We start from the raw sequence: 7,833 nt of genomic DNA on the forward strand, positions 1-7,833 counted from the left end.
TGCAGGTTCATGCTCTGCAACATCTGTAGAGTACAAACCTACCTCACACAGGAAGAGATGCAGGTCCTAATCCAGGCACTTGTCATCTCTTGTCTGGACAACAACAATTCGCTATTGGCTGGGCTCCCAGCTTGTGCCATCAAACCCTTGCAATTTATCCAGCACACTACAGCAAGCCTGGTTTTCAACCTTGGTACCACAATGGTGGAACCAGCTCCCCTTGAAGCTAGGACAGCAGAGTCCCAGCCCATCTTCTGAAAGCACTTGAAATCCAATATCTCTCCAATATCTCTTCAAATAAACCCCCTCAACAAACAAAAAAACCTGAACCAACACTTGACCCCCCCCGTCCCTTCTTGCTCTGATTCTGCTGATAGCTACTTTAAGGGAAAGTGTACTTATTATGCCTGTGATATGTTGTCCCACCTAGCTATCTTAAGATGAACACTCTGGATAAGAGCATCTGCTAAATGACTAAAATGTAAATGTATACCCAATGGGTCGGACGATACTTTTCTCGTCAATCATTTAGAGAAAATGTAAGTGTAAAAACTGTAAATCAACCAATCCTCCATCGTTAACACAATGGAAAGGTCAAATGCTTTATCTAAATGTTGAAAGTGTGTGGGGGATGGAGAGAACAAAACGTGTGCAGTTTGAGGCCATGTGGTGGAGAGTGATGCGGGCGTTGGAGATAGGGGTGAGAGCAGGTGAGTCTGGGCAGGGGTGATGGTGTGAATGTTTCTGTATGTCTGTATATTGTCGTTTTGTATGTGTATGTTTTTGTATTGTAAAACATTTCATAAAATATAATACACCCATTTTAGACGGTTTATTATTTTCTCATGTCACGTTTTAAAGCTCCATTTTCAAGAACATTTCCTTTTTATGATCAGTGATGAAAGTTAAAGCTACTTACTGTATGTTCACGTAAAGAACTCTCATATTGTCCCCTGTCTATTCACAGTGACCGTTCCAGTTCCAGAGATTCCATTCTGTAATTCTACAGTTCTGAGTTCCGGCCATTAGAACTACCACAGTTTAGTTCCTAATATTCCAGTATTAAAATGTAGGACACCCCCTGCAATGGAACAGAACATAGACAGTATGTTGAGCCTCAACATCTGGATGCATGCCTTCACTCCTAATGTGTGTCAGGCTGTCATGAAAGGAACATTCCAAATTAAATGTTTGGTTTTGAGCTTTGTGGAGTCTTGTTTTGTGAAAATGATTCATTAGTTAAGAGTTCATTATTAATTAGGCAGCAATGCTGCTTCTTATTGCAAATTACGTCAATGGCCTCAGTCATTGTAGGCCTATTGCAACATAAACCAGCACCACATCGTCCCTCTGGCACATGGATTGCTCAGCCCTCTCTAGAGAGACTGTTGAGCATTAGTGGTGAGAAGAGAACTGATCCAGGATGAATTAGTAGAATCATTGCCTTTTCAAAGCCAGAGTTGAGAGGAGTGGAGTCAGGCCTTACAATTCTGTGTTGTGCAGCCATAAATTATTTGGTGTAGGTTGGACCCTGATTCCTATCAGGCAAAGAGGAGAGACACCAGCAGAGGGATGGAATTGTTGTTGCCAGGCAGGAAATGGAAGGGGGGACTGGAAGGGGGGACTCCACCTCTCCATTTCTACTTCACAGTGAGAAGAAAAAAGATGGTTGTTTCTGGTGCATCAGAGTCTCACAACCTCCCTTGTTCTATTCCTCAACCTTCTCCACCCCCAGCTCGTCTTAAGAGACCAGGGCAGGGGGAAACTGTAGATAAAGACTCAACAAGTCTCTCGTCTACAAAATGACTAAACTATTGAAAATGGAGTGGTCAATTAAGCACTAAGGCCTGAGGAGGTGTGGTATATGGCCAATATACCACTGCTAAGGGCTATTCTTATGCACGACGCAACACGAGTAGAGCCATGGTATATTGGCCATATATCACAAACCCCAGAGGTGCCTTATTGCTATTATAAACTGTTTTTTTCCCACCTTAATTTAACCAGGTAGGCTAGTTGAGAACAAGTTCGCATTTACAACTGCGACCTGGCAAAGATGAAGCAAAGCAGTTCGACACAAACAATAACACAGAGTTACACATGGAATAAAACAAACATACAGTCAATAATACAATACAAAAAAGTATATATACACTGTGTGCAAATGAGGTAGGATAAGGGAGGTAAAGGCAATAAATAGGCCATAGTGGAGAAATAATTATATAGTAATTACAATAAAGCAATTAAACACTGAAGTGATAGATGTGCAGAAGATGAGCGTGCAAGTAGAGATACTGGGGTGCAAAGGAGCAAAATAAATCAAATAACAGTATGAGGATGAGGTAGTTGGGTGGGCTATTTACAGATGGGCTATGTTCAGGCGCAGTGATCTGTGAGCTGCTCTAACAGTTGATTCTTAAAGCTAGTGAGGGAGATATGTCTCCAGCTTCAGTGATTTTTGCAGTTCATTCCAGTCATTGGTAGCAGAGAACTGGAAGGAAAGGCGGCTGAAGGAGGAATTGGCATTGGGGGTGACCAGTGAAATATACCTGCTGGAGCTCGTGCTACGGGTGGGTGCTGTTATGGTGACCAGTGAGCTGAGGTAAGGCGGGGCTTTACCTAGCAAAGACTTGTAAATGACCTGGAGCCAGTGGGTTTCGCGACGAATATGAAGCGAGGGCCAGCCAACAAGAGCATACAGGTCGCAGTGGTAGGTAGTATATGGAGCTTTGGTGACAAAATGGATGGCACTGTGATAGACTGCATCCAATTTGCTGAGTAGAGTGTTGGAGGCTATTTTGTAAATGACATCACCGAAGTCAAGGATCGGTAGGATGGTCAGTTTTACCTAGGGTATGTTTGGCAGCATGAGTGAAGGATGCTTTGTTGCGAAATAGGAAGCCTATTCTAGATTTAATTTTGGATTGGAGATGCTTAATGTGAGTCTGGAAGGAGAGTTTACAGTCTAACCAGACACCTAGGTATTTGAAGTCTGTCCAGAGTAGTGATGCTGGACGAGTGGGCAGGTGTGTGCAACGATCGGTTGAAGAGCGTGCATTTAGTTTTACTCGCATTTAAGAGCAGTTGGAGGCCACGGAAGGAGAGTTGTATGGCATTGAAGCTTGTCTGGAGGTTAGTTAACACAGTGTCCAAAGAAGGGCCAGAAGAATACAGAATGGTGTCGTCTGCGTAGAGGTGGATCAGAGAGTCACCAGCAGCAAGGGCGACATCATTGATGTATACAGAGAAAAGAACCCTGTGGCACCCCCATAGAGACTGCCAGAGGTCCGGACAACAGGCCCTCTGATTTGACACACTGAACTCTGTCTGAGAAGTAGTTGGTGAACCAGGCAAGCGAGGCAGTCATTAAAGAAACCAAGGCTGTTGAGTCTGCCGATAAGAATGTGGTAATTGACAGAGTTGAAAGCCTTGGCCAGGTCCAAGAATACAGCTGCACAATATTGCCTCTTATTGATGGCGGTTATGATATCGTTTAGGACCTTGAGCGTGGCTGAGGTGCATCCACGACCAGCTCGGAAACCAGATTGCATAGCGGAGAATCTACAGTGGGATTTGAAATGGTCAGTGATCTGTTTGTTAACTTGGTTTCGAAGACCTTAGAAAGGCAGGGTAGGATAGAGGTAGGTCTGTAGCAGTTTGGGTCTAGAGTGTCTCCCCGTTTGAAGAGGGGGATGACCGTGGCAGTTTTCCAGTCTTTTGGGATCTCAGACAATAGGAAAGAGAGGTTGAACAGGCTAGTAATAGGGCTTGCAACAATTTCGGGGTGGATAATTTTAGAAAGAGAGGGTCCAGATTATCTAGCCCGGCTGATATGATTTGCAGCTCTTTCAGAACATCAGTTATCTGGATTTGGGTGAAGGAGAAATGGAGGATGCTTGGGCAAGTTGCTGTGGGGGTTGCAGGGCTGTGGACCGGGGTAGGGGTGGCCAGGTGGAAAGCATAGCCAGCCGTAGAAAAAGGCTTGCTCTTTTTCTCCATGGACTTTACAGTGTCCCAAAACCTTTTGGAGTTTGTGCTACAGGATGCAAATTTCTGTTTGACAAAGCTAGCCTTTGCTTTCCTAACTGCCTATGTGTATTGGTTCCTAACTTCCTTGAAAAGTTGCATATCGCGGGGGCTAGTCGATGCTAATTCAGTACGCCACAGGATGTTTTTGTGCTGGTCAAGGGCAATCAGGTCTGGAGTGAACCACGGGCTATATCTGTTCCTGGTTCTACATTTCTTCAATGGGGCATGCTTATTTAAGATGGTGAGGAAAGCACTTTTAAAGAATAACCAGGCATCCTCTACTGACGGAATGAGATCAATATCGTTCCAGGACACCCGGGCCAGGTCGATTATAAAGGCCTGCTCGCTGAAGTGTTTTAGGGAGCGTTTGACTATGATGAGGGGTGATCGCTGAAATCCTGGTTGAAGACAGCAGAGGTGTATTTAGAGGGCAGGTTGGTTAGGATGATATCTATGAGGGTACCCGTGTTTACAGATTTGGGGTTGTAACTGGTAGGTTCATTGATCATTTGTGTGAGATTGAGGGCATCAAGCTTAGATTGTAGGAAGGCCGGGGTGTTAAGCATGTCACAGTATAGGTCACCTAACAGCACGAGCTCTGAAGATAGATGGGGGGGCAATCAATTCACATATGGTGCCCAGGGCACAGACGGGGGCAGAAGGTGGTCTATAGCAAGCGGCAACAGTGACAGACTTGTTTCTGAAAAGGTGGATTTTTAAAAGTAGAAGCTCAAATTGTTTGGGCACAGACCTGGATAGTAAGACAGAACTCTGCAGGCTATCTCTGCGGTAGACTGAAACTCCGCTCCCTTTGGCAGTTCTATCTTGTCGGAACATGTTATAGTTAGGGATGGACATTTGATTGTTTTTGGATTCCGACATGGCTAGGACATCCGGGTTGGCAGAGTGTGCTAAGGCAGTGAATAAAATAAACTTAGGGAGGAGGCTTCTAATGTTAACATGCATGAAACCAAGGCTTTTACGGTTACAGAAGTCAATAAATGAAAGCGCCTGGTTACCAATTTAATTAGAGCCCATGATATACGGTCTGATGGCTGTCAGCCAATCAGCATTCAGGTCTCGAACCACCCAATTTATAATATAATCCATATCTAATATCTCAACCTTTTCTGAGGGACTGGCTGCCGATATGGTGTGTTATTCCTAATTTGAGGTCAGTAAATCCCACAGGTTGGTGATGCTGGTCAATGGTTTAAGGGTAGGCTCAATCAGACCATCTGACTGGAGAGGTTGACTGTTTGCCCTGTAGCCTACTGCACTCAAATGAACCCTTTAAGGCCAATATTGGTCATGTGTATACATTCAAAATGTAGTTAAGTGGACTTTGTATGGACCATCAATAAATCAAATGTACTTAAATAAGCTGATGTCACAAAGTGCTATACAGAAACCCAGCCTAAAACCCCAAACAGCAAGCAATGCAGGTAGAAAGGACAATCTCCTGTGGTCTGCCATCATCACATTGAAGAAGCCATCCCATGTGGTGAAGCCACTCCACCAGGTGAGTTCTGACTGTCCAAAACAGTAGCCTACATGTACCTGTAAGTTAGCGTCTTCGCTCAGTTATCCATTAGCCTACATGGCCCATTGCTACCTGCAATAAGAGGATGGGAGACAATTTGGAAGGAATGCTTTGGCATGCAGGAAACTTAATGTAACCTAATATGACCATCATAAAGAAGAGATAAGAACATATCATCTCTCTCTGTCACCCTCTGCTGATTATTGGGAGTGTCTGGTAACTTAACTTTTTAATTATGTATTGATGAGCACATTACATTATATCAGAGGAGGCTGGTCGGAGGAGCTATAGGGTGACAAGCTCATTGTAATGGCTGGAACGGAATAAATGGAACGGTATCAAAAGCATCAAAGATATGGAAATCACGTTTGACTCTGTTCCATTCCAGCCATTACAATGAGCCCGTCCTATAGCTCCTCCCACTAGCAAATAAGGATTTAGTCAGCCACCAATTGTGCACGTTCTCCCACTTAAAAACATGAGAGAGGCCTCTAATTTTCATCATAGGTACACTTCAACTATGACAGACAAAATTAGAAAAAAATCCAGAAAATCACATTTTAGGATTTATAATGAATTTATTTGCAAATTATGGTGGAAAATAAGTATTTGGTCACCTACAAACAAGATTTCTGGCTTTCACAGACCTGTAACTTCTTCTTTAAGAGGCTCCTCTGTCCTCCGCTCGTTACCTGTATTAATGGCACCTGTTTGAACTTTTTATCAGTATAAAAGACAACCTCAAACAGTCACACTCCAAACTCCACTATAGCCAAGACCAAAGAACTGTCAAAGGACACCAGAAACCAAAATTGTAGACCTGCACCAGGCTGGGAAGACTGAATCTGCAATAGGTAAGCAGCTTGGTTTGAAGAAATCAACTGTGGGAGCAATTATTAGGAAATGGAAGACATACAAGACCACTGATAATCTCCCTCGATCTGGGGCTCCACGCAAAATCTCACCCCGTGGGGTCAAAATTATCACAAGAACGGTGAGCAAAAATCCCAGAACCACGCGGGGGAACCTAGTGAATGACCTGCAGAGAGCTGGGACCAAAGTAACAAAGCCTACCATCCGTAACACACTACACCGCCAGGGACTCAAATTCTGCAGTGCCAGACGTGTCCCCCTGCTTAAACCAGTACATGTCCAGGCCTGTCTGAAGTTTGCTAGAGAGCATTTGGATGATCCAGAAGAAGATTGGGAGAATGTCATATGAAACCAAAATCTACCTTTTTGGTCAAAACTCAACTCGTCGTGTTTGGAGGACAAAGAATGCTGAGTTGCATCCAAAGAACACCATACCTACTGTGAAGCATGGGGGTGGAAACATCATGCTTTGGGGCTGTTTTTCTGCAAAGGGACCAGGACGACTGATCCGTGTAATGGAAAGAATGAATGGGGCCATGTATCGTGAGATTTTGAGTGAAAACCTCCTTCCATCAGCAAGGGCATTGAAGATGAAACCTGGCTGGGTCTTTCAGCATGACAATGATCCCAAACACACCGCTCGGGCAGCGAAGGAGTTGCTTCGTAAGAAGCATTTCAAGGTCCTGGAGTGGCCTAGCCAGTCTCCAGATCTCAACCCCATAGAAAGTCTTTGGAGGGAGTTGAAAGTCCGTGTTGCCCAGCAACAGCCCCAAAACATCACTGCTCTAGAGGAGATCTGCATGGAGGAATGGGCCAAAATACCAGCAACAGTGTGTGAAAACCTTGTGAAGACTTACAGAAAACGATTGACCTCTGTCATTGCCAACAAAGGGTATATAACAAAGTATTGAGATAAACTTTGTTATTGACCAAATACTTATTTTCCACCATAATTTGCAAATAAATTCATTAAAATGTGATTTTCTGGATTATTTTTCTCCTTTTGTCTGTCATAGTTGAAGTGTACCTATGATGAAAATTACAGGCCTCTCATCTTTTTAAGTTGGAGAACTTGCACAATTGGTGGCTGACTAATTACTTTTTTGCCCCACTGTGTATATATATATATATGCAACACAACATGTAATGTGTTGGTCCCATGTTTCATAAGCTGAAATAAAAGATTCAAAACATTTTCCAGAAGCACTAAAAGCATTCCTTTTAAATTCTGTGCACAAATTTGTTAACATCCCTGTTAGTGAGCATTTCTCCTTTGCAAAGATAATCCATCCTCCTGATGGGTGTGGAAAATCAAGAATCTGATTAAAGAGCATGATCATTACACAGGTTCACCTTGTGCTGGGGACAATAAAAGGCCACTAAAACAT

This window comes from Oncorhynchus keta, chromosome 20, assembly GCF_023373465.1.
Source record: "Oncorhynchus keta strain PuntledgeMale-10-30-2019 chromosome 20, Oket_V2, whole genome shotgun sequence".
In the NCBI taxonomy this organism is placed as follows: Eukaryota; Metazoa; Chordata; class Actinopteri; order Salmoniformes; family Salmonidae; genus Oncorhynchus; species Oncorhynchus keta.